The sequence below is a fragment of the Antechinus flavipes genome, chromosome 1 (genome assembly GCF_016432865.1).
Source record: "Antechinus flavipes isolate AdamAnt ecotype Samford, QLD, Australia chromosome 1, AdamAnt_v2, whole genome shotgun sequence".
NCBI lineage: Eukaryota > Metazoa > Chordata > Mammalia > Dasyuromorphia > Dasyuridae > Antechinus > Antechinus flavipes.
Genome location: NC_067398.1, coordinates 482,481,118 through 482,499,638, shown reverse-complemented (window position 1 = coordinate 482,499,638; position 18,521 = coordinate 482,481,118). Strand labels below are relative to the sequence as shown.

At 36.8% G+C, this 18,521-nt stretch overlaps 1 protein-coding gene across 1 annotated transcript in view; it reads right to left on the bottom strand.

Annotated features, from left to right (window-relative positions):
• KLHL14 (kelch like family member 14) overlaps positions 1-13,086 on the bottom strand; it is a 168,093-nt gene extending 155,007 nt beyond the window's left edge. The window contains exons 1-2 of the mRNA XM_051970272.1: positions 12,986-13,086; positions 12,409-12,536 (exon numbers count right to left, since the gene is read on the bottom strand). The gene's annotated coding sequence lies outside the window, so the exon portion shown is untranslated. The remainder of the gene's footprint in view (positions 1-12,408; positions 12,537-12,985) is intronic.
• Positions 13,087-18,521: the final 5,435 nt, after the last annotated feature.

Sequence of the window (18,521 nt, the reverse complement as noted above, 5' to 3'; positions counted from 1 at the left end):
TTCTGCTGCTCTCTTGGGGGATGGTATAGGTGGCTAATTCACTACAATTGTAAGCTCTTTTCATCCTAGAGTTCATTTGCTACCTCTTCAGCAACATGGTATATGGGCTAAAGTACTAAATTTGAGGTCATAGGATGTGAATTTGAATACCATCTCTTCTACTATGACTTGGTTGTTACTTTCCCCTTTTTCAGCCTCAGTTTCCTCACAAGAAAAAGCATTAAAAAGAACATTGTCTCTGGAGTCTCAGGATTTGGGTTAAAATCAGCCTCTGACACATACATCCTGTGTGTGTGTGTGTGTGTGTGTGTGTGTGTGTGTGTGTGTGTGTGTATGTGTGTGTGTGTGTATGTGTGTGTGTGTGTGTGTGTGTTATATATACAACCTTAGGCAAGTCATTGAATATTTCTTAGTCCCAATTTATTTATCTGTGTTTTAGGTAATAGTTTCTACAGCAAGTTGAATTAAAAGAAAATATGAAAGGTCCAGATTTCTCAATTGAATCAATCAAAAATGTAAATTAGGGGATTACAAATGGCTAATCAGATGGGGAGGAGTAAGTGCTTTGGTCAATGAATAAAAATAGATGATCAAATGGATAAAAACAAAGGAAATATTCTGTGGTTGGTTAAAAAGAATTAGCTATAGTTACACAAAAGTAAACCAATTCAGATGCATGAGTTCAGAAGCAAAATGGTCAGTTTCCAGGCTTGATAATATCTCTGAGAAGGCAGACTCTTGTGACTGTACCAGAGCGAAACAAAGATAGAGTGTTATAGTTCCTTCACCCCGTCTCTTAAATATTATCATTAACCATGTCATCAAAGACTGTACCAATAACAAACAATGCATCCAGTCAAAGGCAGAGAAAGTTGATCACCTATGGAAGGAAGCAGTTTCAAAGACCATGTTTCCTTTGCATCAGAAAAGAATAGTGCTATGGACTCAAGAAAAGAGACTTCGAAGAACCAAGACTTATAAGCTTACCCTTTGGCAATACAAATTATCTTCATATATGCTTCATTATCATTGTACTTTAAGTTTGTACCCACTCTGCCTATAGATCTGTTATATATTTGTAGGAGAGTATACCAGGGGATTTCAGGAAAATTATTTTTATATCAACTATTTCAGCTGGATCTGCTTTGGAAATACCCATTTTAAAAGTTAAGTTTTATTCATAATAAAGGGAAACACACCAGAAAGAGGTCATGAATGATAGTAGTGGAACATCCCACTGACCTTCAAGGTTACTCAATGATAGAATCCTGAGGGGATGTATAGTAATTGCTAAAATTGCCTAGCAATTCAAGTGGGAATTTGGAAATTAACCTGAGGTGAGAAGGAAAAGAGGAAGTAGTTGTATACTATGTTTAAAATGAAGAGGTTGGATTAAATAGCTTTTAGAGTCTCTTACGACTCTGGATTTATGATTAGACAATGTATAAGAACATCCAGTTCTAAATCTGTAACACTATGTAAGTTAGTACGAGTTCATGTCTATAAATATTTTTGAATGAATTTCATATTTTGTGTGCGTGTTTTTTCCATCAACATAATTTACTCTCTGATGAAAATTCATCACATCAAAAATATCATTATTGGGGCAGTTAGGCGGTATAGTGGATAGAATACCATCCCTGAAGTCAGGAGGACCTGAGTTCAAATATGATTTCAGATACTTATACTTCCTAGCTATGTGACCCTGGGCAAGTCACTTAACCACAATTGCTTCAGCAATTGTGTGATCATACACACACACACACACACACACACACACACACACACACACACACCTCTACACCCAAAGATATGGGGGCAGTGATTTTAAAAATTGCCATTGGAGAGTACCAGCCTTCTTGTGTCCCTCCTGTCCCAACAGAGAAACACAGAAATACATGGAGGAGGGACTAAGTCACTGTAAAGCGTTAGTGCTACATTGTAGACTCATAGAAAGCTGGGGAGAAACTGCTAAGGACCTATGCCAACCTGTAACAGAAGACTACTTATATTTGTCTCAAATGCTCATCAGAGCATACAGAGGAACAAGTGTCCATGAAGCCCAGAAGAACAAACTAAGGGGGTCAGCCCATTCTTAAAGAAGCCCCAGAACAAGAGTGTTATAAAACTAGAAATTATAAAGCAAGGGTACTACTAGAGGCTCAACTGTATCATAAATGCCACCCTGGTTTTTATTTTATCATTGTTAACAATCCACAATAATTCAACAAACACTTGGTAAGCTCCCACTTTGCTCAGTATGTGCCAGATGATGGGAAATGCAAAATTTAGGTAAAACCTATTCCCAACCTCCATGAGCTTTTGGTCCAGTCTACCTGCCATATTTTGTATGTTTCATTCTTTGTATTTCTAATCCATTTGTCAGCATGATTTGCATTTAAGACATGGTCCTAGCCTATAAACTCCAAGTGATCTTGTGAGATCTCTGTGATCAAAACTTACATTCCTTTGGGCAGAGTACCTACAGGTAAGCATATAATACCCTATGTGGACAGAGGGAAAGGAAGGGAACGATGAAAAAAATGAAAAGAAAGGGAAAGGAAGGGAAGAAAAAGGAAGATTAGGTTAAAGAGGTCATTCTCTGCCTCATTTCTTATCTACCCTTAATCACTGATTGGGCATTACCTCAAACAAACTGAGACCTGGGAAAGACCTTAGCTTAAAAAGACCAGCATCTTCAACTACATCCAGTTGTCCTGATCAATATCTTGTCACTGTACCCAAATAGAACCAGAAGAAAAAGTGAAGCTGGTGACTTTGCACAGCCCTCCCTCACTTAAATCCAATTCATTTACAATCCTAGCATCAGCTCCCTGATGTTATAATCCTCTTGGAGAATGAAGGACAAACAACAATGTCCTTTGTCAGTTGGTGGCACAATAAATAAAATGCTAGTCCTGGAGATAGGAATATTGAGCTTCTTGAGTTCGAATCCAACCTCAGACACTAGCTTGTGATCATACACAAGTCACTTGACCCTGTTTGCCTCAATTTCCTTATCTGGAAAATGAGCTGGAAAAGGAAACTATTCCAATATCTTTACCAAACCCCCAAATAGGGTCACAAAGAGTCAGACATGACTAAAGCAACTGAACAACAATAAAAATATAATGACTGGGATATAGTTGGTGCTTAATAAATGCATGTTGAATGATTAGCTGATAATAAACATTGAATATAAGGATACCCCCCAAAAATCCAACATTGATAATAAGCTAGCATTTATATAGTTTGTTAAGGCTCACATATAATACTTTACATGTTACTGAATCCTCATAATAACCTTGTGAAGTAGGGTTCTTCTAACCTTCACTTTATAGATGAGTAAACTGAGGTTGGAGCAGCTAAATGGTTCAGTGGATAGAGTGTTGGAATCGAAGTCAGAAGGACTCATCTTCTTGAATGAGCCTCAGACATTTCCTAGCTATGTGATTTCTAGGCAAGTCACTTAACTGTTTGCCTCAGTTTCCTCAGATGAAAAATTAAGTGATAATTTGCTTTATTATTTTTATCAAGAAAATCCCAAATGGGGTCATGAAGAGTCAAATAGGACTAAAAAAATGACTGAACAACAATAAACTGAGTTTGATAGAGGTTAAACAACTAAGTTGAGATTTAAACTCAGTCTTCCCACCTCAAAATCCAACACTCTAATTCCTTTAAACTATGTTTTCCATCAATAGTTCTTCATGCTTTGGACTTCAGGAAACATGATGCCCAGCCCAGGATAAGCTGATCATTTTAAATCTCATCATCATGCCATTTATCTCAGCTTTGGATACCCAGCACCTCAATAGGTTTTTCTTCCCTCTGACTGAATGCTACCTGTGCTAGGGACTCTCTTATGTCCCCTTTCCCCCTTCTATCTTCTTTTTGGGGTTGTCTTCCAGATTAGATTGGAAGCTTTTTGAGGGAAAGAACTCTTTCTTTTTTATATTTGTATTGCCAGCACTTAGGATTGTACCTAGTACATAATAGGTCCTTAATAAATATTTACTAAGTTGCCTCAACTTAAATAACATGTACAATCTGTTAGCATTGAAAAAGGTAATACAATTTAACAAATGTTTAATTAGTGACTACTACTAAATAGCTGAAATGATGAAATGAAACCTAACCTCACAATATAACAGTAATATGAAATATTCACAAAGTGATAAATAAGGAGTGCATAAGAAAGGTACAAAGTCTTATGTGAAGTCTGAAAGAAAAAAGTCATTCATATTGCCTGTGCCAGTGAATGTTTGCTGGAATAGGTGGCATTTAAGTGGGGCTATAAATGTTAGGAGTTCAGCAGGCAGGTGAAAGACATTTTAAGCAAAGGCAGGAAAGAATTATGTATGTAAAGAAAAGCAATAATGGTGGAGTAAAGGCTGGGACTGGCCTGAGTTCTCCCTCAAATCCCTCCAAATACTATTAAATCATGACTCTAAAAAATTCTAGAGAAGCAGAACCCACAAAAAGATGGATGGAGTGAAACAATTTTTCAACTCAAGACAACTTAGAAGGTTAGCAGAAAAGGTCTATTGCGCTAAGGTAAGAGAGGGGTTCAGCCCAGTATAGGCTGCACCAGCATAGACCAGGCCCCAGCAAGCCAAGAATGGGCTTTCAAGTGACTGACTCAGTGGAATTAGTGATGGTTTCCAGACCTCTAAACCCAGAATTCAAAGATAACTTTAAGGTTAGCATAAAAGTCTGTCACCACCTGGGTAAAAGTAGAACAGAGTCCCCCAAAAACAGGAGCAGGCCTTGGGAACTACTGAATCAGTAATGATAGCAGCTGCTTTTAGAGGTCTCAGCCCACACATAGTAAGGGAGTAGAACAACTGGTCAGAAACAGATTACAGGGGTCCCTGTGCTAGCATTGGGGGTAGGACTCTATTGCTTTTCTTCCCTTACTCAGATCCAAGTTGCAATCCTAGGTGGCAGTTCTAGGGGGAGGAGCACTAGCACACCAAAGCTTGTAGCTATCGAGGATCAGGGACCCTTGTCATAATTCCAGGACAGAAAACCATCACTTGTGGTCACCTACAGATCAGAATATAGGCCAGGAGAGTAGTAAACACACCTGGATTAAATCACCCTGGAAAAACTGAAAATTGACAGTCTCTAGAAGTATCTTTGAAGACAGCCACACAAAAACCATGAAGCTTGGAACAGTGCATTCTCCTCCTGGAAGCAAAGCACTACTTTAATAAAAAGTTAAAACATCAAGTAATAGGCTAGGAAAATGAGCAAACAACAGAAAAAAACATTCTGACTAGAAAAAGTCGTTATGGTGACAAGAAAGATCTAAACACACACAGAAGAAGATAACAAAGTAAAAGCTCTTACATCCAAAGCCGCCAAGAAAAATATGAATTAGTCTATTCATAATGGAAGAGTTAGAAAAAGATTTTGAAAATTAAATGAGAGTAGAGAAAAAAATTGGAAAGAGAATTGACAGTGATGCAAGAAAATCATGAAAAAATGAGTCAACACCTTGATAAAGGAGACAAAAATCCTGAAGAAAATAACATTTTAAAAAACAGATTAAAGCAAATAATAAAATAAGTACAAAAAAGCCACTGAGAAGAAAAATGCCTTAAAAAGCAGAATTGGCCAAATGAAAAAGTATACACAAGTTCCATGAAGAAAATAATCCCTTAAAAATTAGAACTGAGCAAATTGAAACTGATGACTTTATGAGAAATTAAGAAAGAATAAAACAAAATTAAAAGAATGAAAAAATAGAAAACAATGTGGAATATCTCATTGAAAAAAAAAACTGATCTGGAAAATAGATCTAGAAGAGATAATTTTAGGATTGTTTAACTAGCTAAAAGCCATAATCCCCAAAACAGAGCCTAGACTTTGTCTGTCAAGAAATCATCAAGGAAGACTGTCCTGATATTCTAGAAGCAGAGGATAAAGTACAAATAGAAAGGATTACCTTCTGAAAGAAATCCCCAAATTAAAACTAGCAGGAATAGTTACAGTGGTCCTCAAACTTTTGTTCTCAATATCTTTATCCTATTAAAAATGATTGAGGATCTGTCCAAAGAGTTTTTGTTTATATGGTTTATGTTATGGATATTGATCACATTAAAAATAAAAACTAATTATAAAGTTGTAGACTCTCTGAAAGGATTTCAGAGATTCCCAGGATGCTCTGGAGCAGACTTTGAGAACCACTGGACTATAGCCAAATTCCAGAGCTAAAGGAGAAAATATTGCAAGCAGCTAGAAAGAAGCAACTCACACATTGTGGAGCCACAATTAGGATAATACAAGATTTAATAGCTTTTACAATAAAGTATTGGGGGGCTTGGAATATGATACTCTGGAGGGCAAAGGAGCTAGGATTACAACCAAGAATCAGCAACTAGGAAAAACAGTATAATTCTTCAGGGGAACAATGGAAATTTAATGAAATAGAAGACTTTAAAGCATTCTTGTCGAAAAGTCCAGAATAGAATAGAAAATTTGGCTTTCAAATATAAGCCTCAAGAAAAGCATAAAAAGATACACAAAAAAAGGGAAATCATAACTAACTTAATAAGGCTAAAATTCTTTACATTCCTACATGGAAAGATAATATTTGCAACTGACAAGAACTTTCTCATTTTTAGGGCAGATGGGAAAAGTATATATAGACAGAGGGCATAGATATGAGTTGAATATAAAGTATGATACAAAAAAAATTAAAGTATGAGAAAGGAATATACTTAAAGAAAGGGAAAGGGAGAGGAAAAATGCAATGAATTATTTTACATAAAAGAGATAAGGAAAATTTTTACCTTAAAGAGGAAGAGGCCAGAGATAAGGGGGAGTGAGTGAACTTACTCTCATCAGAATTAGATCAGAAAGGGAATAACATACACACTCAGTTGAGTATAGAATTCTACCTTATCCTACAGGAGGGGAAAGGGATAAAAGAAGGGGAAGCTAATAGAAAGAAGGGTAGATTGGGGGAAAGGGTAGTCAAAAGCAAAACATTTTGAGGAGGATAGGGTGAAAGGAGAGAGAGAACAAAATAAACAGAGGGGAAAATAGAATGAAGGGAAATAGAGTTAATAGTAACTATGAAATATATTTTGAAGCAAGTTTCTGTGATGAAGCCTTATTTCTCAAACATTATGAACTGAATCAAATTTATAAAAATAAGAGCCATTCCCCAATTGATAAATGATCAAAAGATTTGAACAGTTTTCTGATGTAATAATAGAAGCTATCTGTAGACAAATGAAAAAATGTTCTCACTCACTATTGATTGGAGAAATGCAAATTTTAAGGTACTACCTCATACCTATTAGGCTGGCTAACAGGATAGAAAAGGAAAATGATAAATGGTGGAAGGGATATGAGAAAAATGAGACATTAATGTACTATTGGTGGATTATGAACTGATTCAACCATTTTGTCATGCAATTTGAAATTATGCTAAAAAAAGCTATAAAATCCTTAAATGTAGCAATACCACTGCTATGTTTATATCCCAAAGAGATAAAAGGCAAAAAGGAAAAGTACCTCTATATACAAAAATATTACAGAGAATTGGAAATTGAGGAAATTCCCTTTAATTGGGAATGCTTAAAAAGTTGTGGTATAAGATTGTAATAGAATATAATTGTGCTTTAAGGAATGATGAGTAAGATGCTTTCAGGAAAAAAAATTGGAAAGACTTGCATGGGCTGATGCAAAGTGAAATGTGCTATGTACAAAATAACAGCAAAATTGCAAGAGGATCAGCTGTGAATGACTTAGCTATTCTCAGCAATACAATGATCCCAGACAGCTCTGACGGACTTATAATGAAAAAAGCCTCATGGCTTATGAATACAGATTGAAGCATAGGTTTTTTTTTTTACCTCATTTTTCTTGAGGGTTAATAAGTAGTCCAATTTGGCTGGAATAGAGAAGGATTGTTCCCTTTTATGTAGTGGTTTTATAGCTCTTTGGGCATAGTTATAAATTGTATTACAGAATGGTTGAATCAGTTCACAACTCCATTAACAATGCATTAATATCTAATTTTTCCCATATCTCCTCCACCATTTGTCGTTTTCCTTTTCTCTCCTATGTTTAGCCCTTTAAATCCTTTATAGTCATCAACTCATTTGAGCATCATAACATTCCTTGAAGGCAGGTAGTATTATCCCATTTTATAGATGCAATAATCAAGACTCAGAGAAGCCAAATTACTCCACCTATGATCACACAGTGTATGGTAAAGCTAGGATTCAAACTGCAGTTCTGCAGACAAAAAGAACAGTCACAGTGACTATATTGTCTCCAATTATGCAGAGCAGCAAAAGATAAGGCTAGCGGGCAAGGCATGCAAAATGGTGAATGGCTCTGAATGCCAAGCAATGGAGATTGAACAATGTTTAGTATTCAACAGGCAGTCACTGAAGATAGAGAAATGATAGGATCTGATTTGTGCATAAAAGAAAATAAATCTGATATCTGTGCAAAATAAGGAAAAACAAAAGGTAGGAAGGCCTGTTAGGAGATTGTTGCAATAATCTAGGCAGTTGGCATTCAGGACATTTACTAGGATGGTAGCAGAGAGTATAGAAATAAAGGGAGAGATGAATAAAAAAGAAGAAATAAATAAAATTAATAAAAATTTTTGTCACAAAGATAAGATCAACAGATAGGGATGGAACGGGAGAGATGAGGGGCCTGAAAGAGTTAGAGACAATATCAAAGTTTTGAGTATGGGAGACTGGGTGAATAGTGGTGACACTGTCCTGAACTCAGTGAATTCAGAAATCAGAACAGCTCTGGAAGAAAAAACTTGATTCTGTTGTTTGAAGTGCCAGTGAGATACCAGGTGAAGAGGCATATGGAAGTGAGTCTGAAGTTCAAAGATTTATACACAACAACCTGGTTCTGCTATATAAGATGTTTATGGAGGAAGAAATGCAATATTCTTCCCCTTCCAGTCTCAAAAAATAATTTGAAAAATTAAATATGAGTCATATGGTCCTTATGACTACTGTGAAAAGATTTGAAATAGAACTTATTTAAAGAGAATAGAGAGAAGAAAGCACATATAAAGGATTATGCTTAGTATTGAAATACTTGAGTTGAACAGACAGATTAACCCAGAGTGAGGCTGTGAAAATATCTGATAGTCTTCAAGACAAAGAGTCAGACTACTAAAAGTAATATACCCTACAAATACTGTGGTAGTCACTGGAGGAAACTAAAGGGGTAGATAAGATGACTATCTTATTTACCTCTGGGGCTGTACTAGCTCATAAGGCTTGTACTTAGGGGCCCTTAACAAGAGGCTGTCTTTGATGCTGTATCCTTAATAATTCTGAGGAACCTGGTTCTACACTGGGGAAAGGAATTCTGACTAATAGCCAAAGGTTCTCTTTCACCTTTACCTTGGGTGTCAGTGAAATTCCTTGAGTCCCCATTTCCTTATCTATTAAATTGAGAGGTTGAAGTATATGATTTCCAGGGTGATTGCTGGCTCTAGACCTGTTAGGGGTACACTTGAGTACAGCACCCTATTAATTCAGTTTTGATGTTAAGAAGGAATAAAGCCCTCCTAAGTAATTGAAGAATTAACAAAAGTTTACTTAGCCCTAAGAAGAAAGGATCTATAAAAAGCAGGAGTCATGTCAGTACCTATACACTGCTCCCCATCCCCAACACCTTGTTCTTGACCCTATTTTGAGGTTTTCTTGGCAGAGATAGTGAAGTGGTTTGCCATTTCCTTCTCCAACTCACTTTACAGATAAGGAAACTGAGGCAAATAATGTTAAATAATTGGCCCAGGGTCACACAGTTAGTAAGTGTCTGAGGGTGGTTTTGAATTTAGGAATATGTATCTTTCTCACTTCAGCAAATAAGACCTATTAAACCCTTCAGGTAACCAGAAATCCACAGAAGCTATCAGGAAGTTGGATTAAGGGAGGCACAATTTGACCCTTACACCACTCCCTGGCCAATTAAATCTTGGCTTTTTGCCTTTTCCTAAATCAATTTAGAGAAGGGGTGAGGAAACTTGGTAGACATTGGTCCTATCACAAACTTATGTGCCTAAATGTGTACCCAGGAGAGTCAAAGGAGCAGAGATATTTCCCTTCCACTCAACTATCTCTGGAGTGTTGAGGGTACTGTGCTGTGAAGACAGGAAGATGAGTAAATAGACAAGACTTAAAGCTACGTAACTGTATAGAAGCTTTTTTTCTTTTAATCTAAAAAACACAGGGCAAATAATTTCCTATTTTGGTTTTATGAAACCCCAGCGTAACATTAATTATCTTAAGGGAGCTACTAAAATATTCCCCCAAATAAAATTAAATTTAATTCATTTTATTTTTAAAGAGAAAAAGAAATACTTGACATTTATTTTTTAGGAAGAGGGTCTATGTATTGCTCAGACTAACCAATAATAAATAATAATTGATTATGCTCAATAATAATAATTGATAATACTCAATAATCAGATGTCCCAACCCCACAGCAGTTCATAGTCACTATCAAGGGAGCTCTGATATGAGCCATACCTAGCCTTTTTTTTTTTTTGGAATCTAAGTTTAGGTATACCTTGTCCTGCTGCCTAGGGTCCCAGTTGGGTGCATGAAAACACAGGGAGTTTATGCAGCATTAGTTATGCCCTCAAGGCATTTTTTAGCATGGGAACAAACTTTAAGTGTTTCAGAAATCATGCCCAGTATCAACAAGCAGTTATTTCAGAAATACTCATTTAGAATCAGAGACTTTGGATATTAAATAATCATGCTCACTATGTGAACTGGGAGAATACTGAGAGTACACCTCTCCTTTTTCTTTCTGTTGTCAGATAGGCTCTAATGTTTATTCTGAATTTAAGTCTCCCCCCCACTAAACATAAACCTCATCTTTTGTGTAGTCTTATTAAGTAGGAAAGTGTTTAGCTAAATGCCAGATACTGATTAGGTTTTATTTATTAATGTGATGAAGAGGAAGAAAATGTGAGGGATAAGAGAGGAAGGGAAGAAAGGAGAGAGGAAGGAAGAAGTTAGTAGTTAAGAGGAGGGGAAAGGAAGACAGGGAAAGGCAGGGGAGATAGGGGAGAGGAAGGGAAGGGAGTTGAGGGGAATTGAGGGAGGGATGGATTTATCAAATACTTATAATATGGTATAACACTGAATTTAGCACAAGTATAAAAGCACAAAAGTGAAGACAATCATCATCGTGGGTGAAGAAGAGATTCTATCACTCTAAATTTGACTTTTATGGACTTTCTGAAAGGATTCATTGTCATATTTTTAGGACTCAATTAAAAATGGTGCTTGTTTTTTATCCTCTGGCTGGCCCTATTTATACCTTAATCTACTTAAAAAAACTTTCAATAATATTTAATAAGATTTTTTTGAAAACAAAAACAAACAACCAAAAACCTAACTCAAAGAATAGTTTGTTCATTATATCCTCTTGGTCTTCATGGTCAGTTGTATCTTCCAAAAATTCCAAGAAATTAGTGAGGCCTGACTTTTTTTTTTTTTTTGCAAAGTATGCCAGCTCTCTTTAATCAAGCTGTGATTTTCTAAATGCCACCCAAGCTTCTGAAACAGTTTCAAACAAAACTTTCTCCTACAAACACCTAAATGACCGGGATTATGATTTTCAGATAATCCTCAAATGCCTGATTGCTCTTATTTTGTTAATGGTTTTCTCCTAGCTCTAAATCTGTTTTTCCAAATCCTGGAAAGTTTCTTTCTAAGATAAATATAGTTTAGATTTGTTTGTTCATTTACTTATTTTTAATTTAATAAGTAAGGCCTTATTACAAAGAAAAGTGATTTGTTATTTCTTACAACTGAGATCAAACATATTACCAAGCAAGGCATTTTCTTATGCTTTCTTAAAAAACAAAAACAAACAACAAAAAAAAAAAACCGTGAAAAGATAGAAACAGGACGTGCAAGGGGGTGGAGTTTGGCTATAAACTGTTCTCAGGTCACCTGGATTTCATCTAATAAAAACTCACTTGATCAACAGAGCTCGTTGCCCTAACTGAGAAGCTTTGGCAAAGGAAGAAGGTTAGAAAAGCAGAAAATCAGATAAAAAGAGTCAGAACAAAAATCAAATGATCTAAATATTAACAGATCACAAAGTTGACCTGTGTCACCCCCCATTCAAAATTAGTCACCCAGACCACTTTTGAGGGAAGCCAAAGATATCCAAGCAGGATGACAGCTGAAACATCTAAAGGAAATAGAACGTGATATAAAGAAAAGGGGGAAAATATGAGTGAGTCAGTTTCAGGATGAAGAGATAAAACCTATCAGTAGAAAAAAAAACAGTTAAGGAAACAAAAAAAATTATAGAATTTAAAAAACCCGTATATTCATTGCATCTTTTACCTCCATGTTTTTCAATGAATGCATCTATCCCTACCTGCTTTGAGATGGCAGTGAGGTACCTTGACTGATGTTTAAAGGAAGTTAAGAGAGCAAGTCAAAAAGCAGCATCAGGAACAGAACACCAGGAAAACTGAACAGCTCTTCAGGATAAATATTGTAATCCTAGGGTATCAATGGAGGGGAAAATGTCAGAGACAATAACACATAAATGAGCTCCAATCTTTTTTTTCCCTTTTCTTGCAAATGAAGCGGGCACCATTCAAATGACCTTTCCCAAGATGTCCATTTATTGTTGAGACAGGGATGTCAGGTCCCTTATACCCACTCTTCTGTTAGTGAGCAGATGAAGTCAGGAGTCAGTCCCAGAATCACAGTTCAGAGTGGCTGGAAGCATCTGAGGTTGTTGTGACCTTATCCAGAAGATTTAACCAACTCTGTGGGGTGTCCCTAGAGGTTAAGCCTCTCTGCCCTTTTCTCTAGCTTCAATGACTACTTTAAAGATTCTTTTCCCTTTCTTTTAGTAGTCTTAGAATGCATATAATGGAAAACTTCCTTAAGTATCCCTCTCCCCCCAAAAAAAGACTTGGTTTCTAATGTGTTGCCATCATCACCTGATGAGAGAGAAACCCGCATGAATGTTTTGATAGGAGAAGCTCAAACTGTGGCAAGAACCTTCATCCTCAAATCCTCTTCATTATGGTTAGTGTTACAGTTTGCCCCAGCATCCATCACTGTACAGGGTCCTGGCGTCTCTGTACTCCCCACCCCTTCCGTGTCCCTTCCCCACCCCCATCCCCTCACCTCTAGGCAAATGAGAATGAAGATCTGGTTGAGATCATAATCTATGCTGTTCAGAACTTGGCCTCCTGCAAAGGTCCATGCAAGCACACTGACTTTCTGTAAGACGCCACTGAGCAGATATCAGATAGCGAGAGCTCCCTTCCCCCTCCCCCTACCACCCTGGATGACTGAAAAACTTAATAACTTGGTATTGTTCAAAGAACCATTCAAGCAAATAGAGTGCAATTCTACCTGGTCCTCAAGGTAGGGTATCTGTTAAGTTACCTCAAAGGCTGTTAGGCATTTATAACATTCCCTAAGCCAAGGCTAGCAAAGGCAAAGGTGACTGTAAACTCTGATTGCATGCTTTCTACCATTCTGTTTGCAACCACGCACAAATGAAGGCTGTATGCAAAATAGGACACACTGAATAAATCCCTCGTTCTTGATGGTATTCTTTGGGACTAAATGTCTAGTGATCAAAGGGAGAAAACCCCCTAAGTATGGAGTTTAGGGACATAAGGCGATAGTGCCTTAAAGAGATTTTTTTTTTTTTTGAGGAGTAATCTTGTCTTGCAATTTCTTAAATGGTCATATATAAGTTAAAAAAAATTTGTTGTAATTTCAACTAGGTGTCACAACTCAGTGAACCATTAAAAGTGAACCAGTTCACTGAACCGAATTGCACTGAACAGATGGAATTCCACCCTCTTTATGCTTGACAGCCTCTGTGAACAATACAAAGTCTTCTTTGAAATCCCCTCCTCTGAGCTGCTTACCTCATACACATGAAGGGGATTCTTAAGTCACAAATGTGGTTCCCTAGTCCTTTGTTTATGGGTGTTGGATTCTATAGAAAGAAAAATGGATAGTCCATTTTGGCATCCTGGGTACCACCCTCATAATTTTCAAAGTACCAAAGTTACTTTCTCCTCTCATTCTCAAAAACACAATTTAAGTTGAAAGTTATGCTTCCTTCTGAATTCATTCAGAAACCTAATTTAGTTTTATCAAATTATTTCAGCATCTGTTTTCTTCAAACAGGGCTGACCCTCACTGACTAGAGGTTGTGTGTTCCTATTGCTCTTTCCCCACTTATTTTCACTTGCCTTTCTGTGGAATCAGTTTTTGATAGCCCTCAGTTAGCAAAACCAAACATAGAAGCTTCTCTGCCTTTTATATTTCTAGTGATCAGAGAAAACTGGTAGATAGAGAGGGTTAGAATTGCCAATTACCTGTGGGTCTGCTGTGGTCCAGGAGGGATTTAGAGATCAAAGAACTGTTGATTGCCAATTGATGCAAATGGTCCTTTGATCTTTAGATTGCTACAACTTTGCTGCTCCCTGCCCTACCCCCATCTCCCTTGGAAAGAGCCAACAATTTCTAGTTTTGTTCTGTGGATGTTTGTTGTCATGGCGATTTTGTTGTTCAATCCTTTCAGTCATTTTTGACTCTTTGTGACCGTATTTGAAGTTTTCTTAGCAAAGATACTGGAGCAATTTGCCATTTTCTTCTCCAGATCACTTTACAGATGAGGAAACTGAGGCAAATTTATGCAATTTTCTCAGTATCACACAGCTACTAAGTATAGAGTTGAGCTCAGGAACATGAGTCTTCTTGACTCCAGACCTGGCACTCTATCCTCTGCACTGTGCTATTGCTTTCATGGTATATACCATCTAAAAGCCAAATCTAGTATTACTGTTTCAAAACAGATTAACTCCTGTCAGGAATTTGAATTACTGCAGGACAGGGCTTACAAGACATATGGACTATTTGCCAGGTTCGGAGAAGGAAATTATGACAAGAAAGAAGTAGACAAAAGAAGACTATAGGGGGATCAGACAGTAAGAACCAATAATCTGATAGAAATTTGGGTAATAAAGTTTCAGAAATTGAAATACTGAAGTTACTCTCAACTTGTATTCATACTCTCCCTCCTCTCTTTTCTCTCCTGTGTCCACTTGGGGAATTATACTTTTACCTGCAGGTGCTCTGCCCAAAGGAATATATGTATGTGTGTATAGTTGAAACCTCATAAGATATTTTGGGGTTCACAAGCTAGATTTTTTTTTTAGGATGGGCCTTAAACCCAAATCAATCTGATTTTCATTGATTGGTAACAACAGATCCCAGCCAAAGCTTCTCTTGGTCATTGTTTGAGTTCTGATGGCTCAGAATAAGTGTAAATAGCAATTGTTTCCATTTCAGAAACTGAGGGTCTTCCCCTCTCAGATTGATTCCCCCTCCTCCCCCCAACTAAGTAAAAGAGGCCCATTCTTTGTTTAATTTCTTACCTAGCCTTAATCACTGAGTGGATGTTACCTCAAACAAACTGAGACCTGGGAAAGACATTAGCTTAAAAAGGCCAAGGTCTCTCACTACACCTGGGCTGAATCTAGATGTCTTGATCTGTATCTTGCTACTGGTCCCAGATGGTTCTGGAAGGGAGAGTGAGGTTGGTGACTTTGTACAGTGCTGCCTCACTTAAATCTAATTCACTCAAAAAGTCAGAACATCACGTTTCTGATGTCACTGGTCCTTTTTGAGAACAAGACAAACACATCCTATTCATAGTTTAGAGTTTTCATTGAATGGCTGATGCCTACTGTTATCAGAATTCTATGGTAACCCCGAAGAGCTGGATTTCTAACATTGTAGTACACAGGCTCCCACCAGTGTGCTTTCAATTAACAATCAGCCAGTAGACTCAAATAGCCTTTAGCAAAGGCATTTTACTAAGATACTATAATAGGATTTTTTTTAATATTTTATTTTATTTTATAATAACTATATTGACAGAACCCATGCCAGGGTAATTTTTTTTACAACATTATCCCTCGCACTCACTTCTGTTCCGATTTTTCCCCTCCCTCTCTCCACCTCCTCCCCCTAGATGGCAAGCAGTTATATATATATTAGATATGTTGCAGATACTATAGTAGGATTAATTGGGACAAAGGACCCTCACCAAAACCTGGGAATACTCTCCCACAAATATACAACTCCATGGAAAAATTGGGGTCAAACTTAAAGTTCAATTGTAGAGAGGTACATAAATTGGGAACATCTGTGGTAAAGGAATAATTCACAACTTTTTGTTATTCTATTGTATAAAAGATCATATAATTTGAAACAGCTTCCTTACTAAAATGTTTATCTTTCTGGGCTATCTATTTCTGTACTTATTATTAGTATGCTTCTCTTAGCAGCCTATTAAATGCATTGTCCCCTACCAATGCTGTTTCTCTGGTTTACATGGTCAGTTTTTGGATATGGGGTAGAAGTAAGAGAAAAAAGAAATACTCTGTCCTTCTATAAGATGTATTCCTCCTTAAGGACCTGGCTACAAATATGAAATGATCAAGTTCCAAACTTGAAATCTATTCCCAATAGGCTACTCTATCATTTAACTGAATAACTGCTAAAATTACTTCAAGGCCCACATAGGTTTAATTAGCTGATTTGGTTAGCCAATCAATGGATTCTCTTGTTGACCCAATCAAAGAGGTTTGTACCTCATAAAGGTATCACAGGACATAAACCACATTGTTTTCACATTTAAAACTTAATAATATCCATTTATTGATTAATTGATCCTATGACTACCACCATTGATGTCTGGGTCTGGTGACTGCATTAACAGAAATGGGGCAGAAACACCCAAGTCCTTATAGGAGCAGGGATGTTGAATAAACAAAATCCTACTTCAATAAAATTGTTGGAGTGAGAGAGATAAAAAGTGAGGGAACTACAAGTGTATGTATTTTAAGAAAAATTTCAAATTCATTGAAAATATATGAGTTCATTATTGATAGTGTCTAGAAACTGAAGCTATAATTTTAATGTTAACCCTAAACAAACTAGAATTTCTACAAATAGCAAGGAAACATTTTTTTTCTTTCTGACCTCAGTAAAACCATCATATGAGTCCATATGCATCTCCCAGCTCCAACACAAAGCGAAGATAAAAATGTTCCTGTTTATTCTCTTATCAGAAAGCAAACATCAAAAAGCTGATGGGAAGAATGGATGAATGTTATTGTCAGCTGCTGCCCTTCAGGTCAGAGGAATATTCAGGAGCTGAAGGGCTGAGTAGAAGCCTTAGGCATATTTTTGTCCTTCCAACATGTTTAGGAAGGTCATATTTCTATTGTGGTGCTCTCTTCTTTTTTATAATATGAAGGTTCTCTCTGGGAGCAGGTTTCTTGGGGAGAATTTCTGGAGGCAGTTTTAGTTTCAGTTAAATGTAATAATCACTCCAAAATGCAGCCAGCTGATAAAATGCAAACATTTATTTTCTCCTTCTAAAATAGCCTGGTTAGTTTTTCTTAGAGGCCTATCTTTCTGCTTGGTTCCAAGAGCTCTTGCCACTAGTCCTTTGCCTCTGCTCCCTTCAGCCTCCAGCTAGCACAAAGGTGAAAGATGGAATGAATCTGTCTTGCTTCTGAGAGAGGGATTCTCTCTGAACTCACTTGACTGGCTCACTGAAGCTCTATTTATGCTCCTTCTCCGAGAGTGGGATTGAGGGATCCGAGAGTGGGATTATGGGTTTCCTCCCAGAGTGCTCTCTGGCCCTAAGAGCTTCTTGCTTATATGACCTCTCTAAAGATGTGAACACAAGCATTGTTTCTATTAGTTTCTATCAATGATAGAATCCTTGAGTTAACACTAGGATTCTAACATTTCCCTTGAGTTATCACCTTGTTTCAAGTTGAGTTAACATTAGGATTCTAACACACTACTTTTTACTGGAGCCTTTAGAGATTTAGTTCCTCAGCATCCTCTGAAGTTTTGATAATAGATCTTGAGATACATAAGTGATATTGCCCTCTTAAATAGAAGTCCAATTCATAAAGATATCACCTGAACCCACTCACATAACCCTTTGCTCTTCTCTTTTGCTCCATCTATAGTTATCTTGGCTCTGGAGAAAGAAGCCCATGATTTTATTTCCCATTTCAAAGATCCAGAACTATAATGTATAGTTAATGAATAATTGTAATATTCTCAGGGAAAGTCAAGGGAAGCTAGATGGTATAATGGATAGCATGCTGATCCTCATATCAAGAATATTTATCTTTCTGAGTTCAAATCTGACTTCAGACACTTTACTAACTGTGATTTTGGGCAACTCACTTAATTTTGCTTCAGTTTCTTTATGTTTAAAATAAGTTGGAGAAGGAAATGACAAATCACTCTAGTGTCATTGCCAAGAAAAAAAAAAATAGAGGTTTTTTTTCCCCTTTTTTTTCCCACATAGTTTTTGGACACAACTGAAAAAATGGCTGAAGAACAACAAAGGAAAGTCAGGTAGTAATGTTACTAATTACATTAAATAACATTGGATCAGAAGCTCAATTCAAA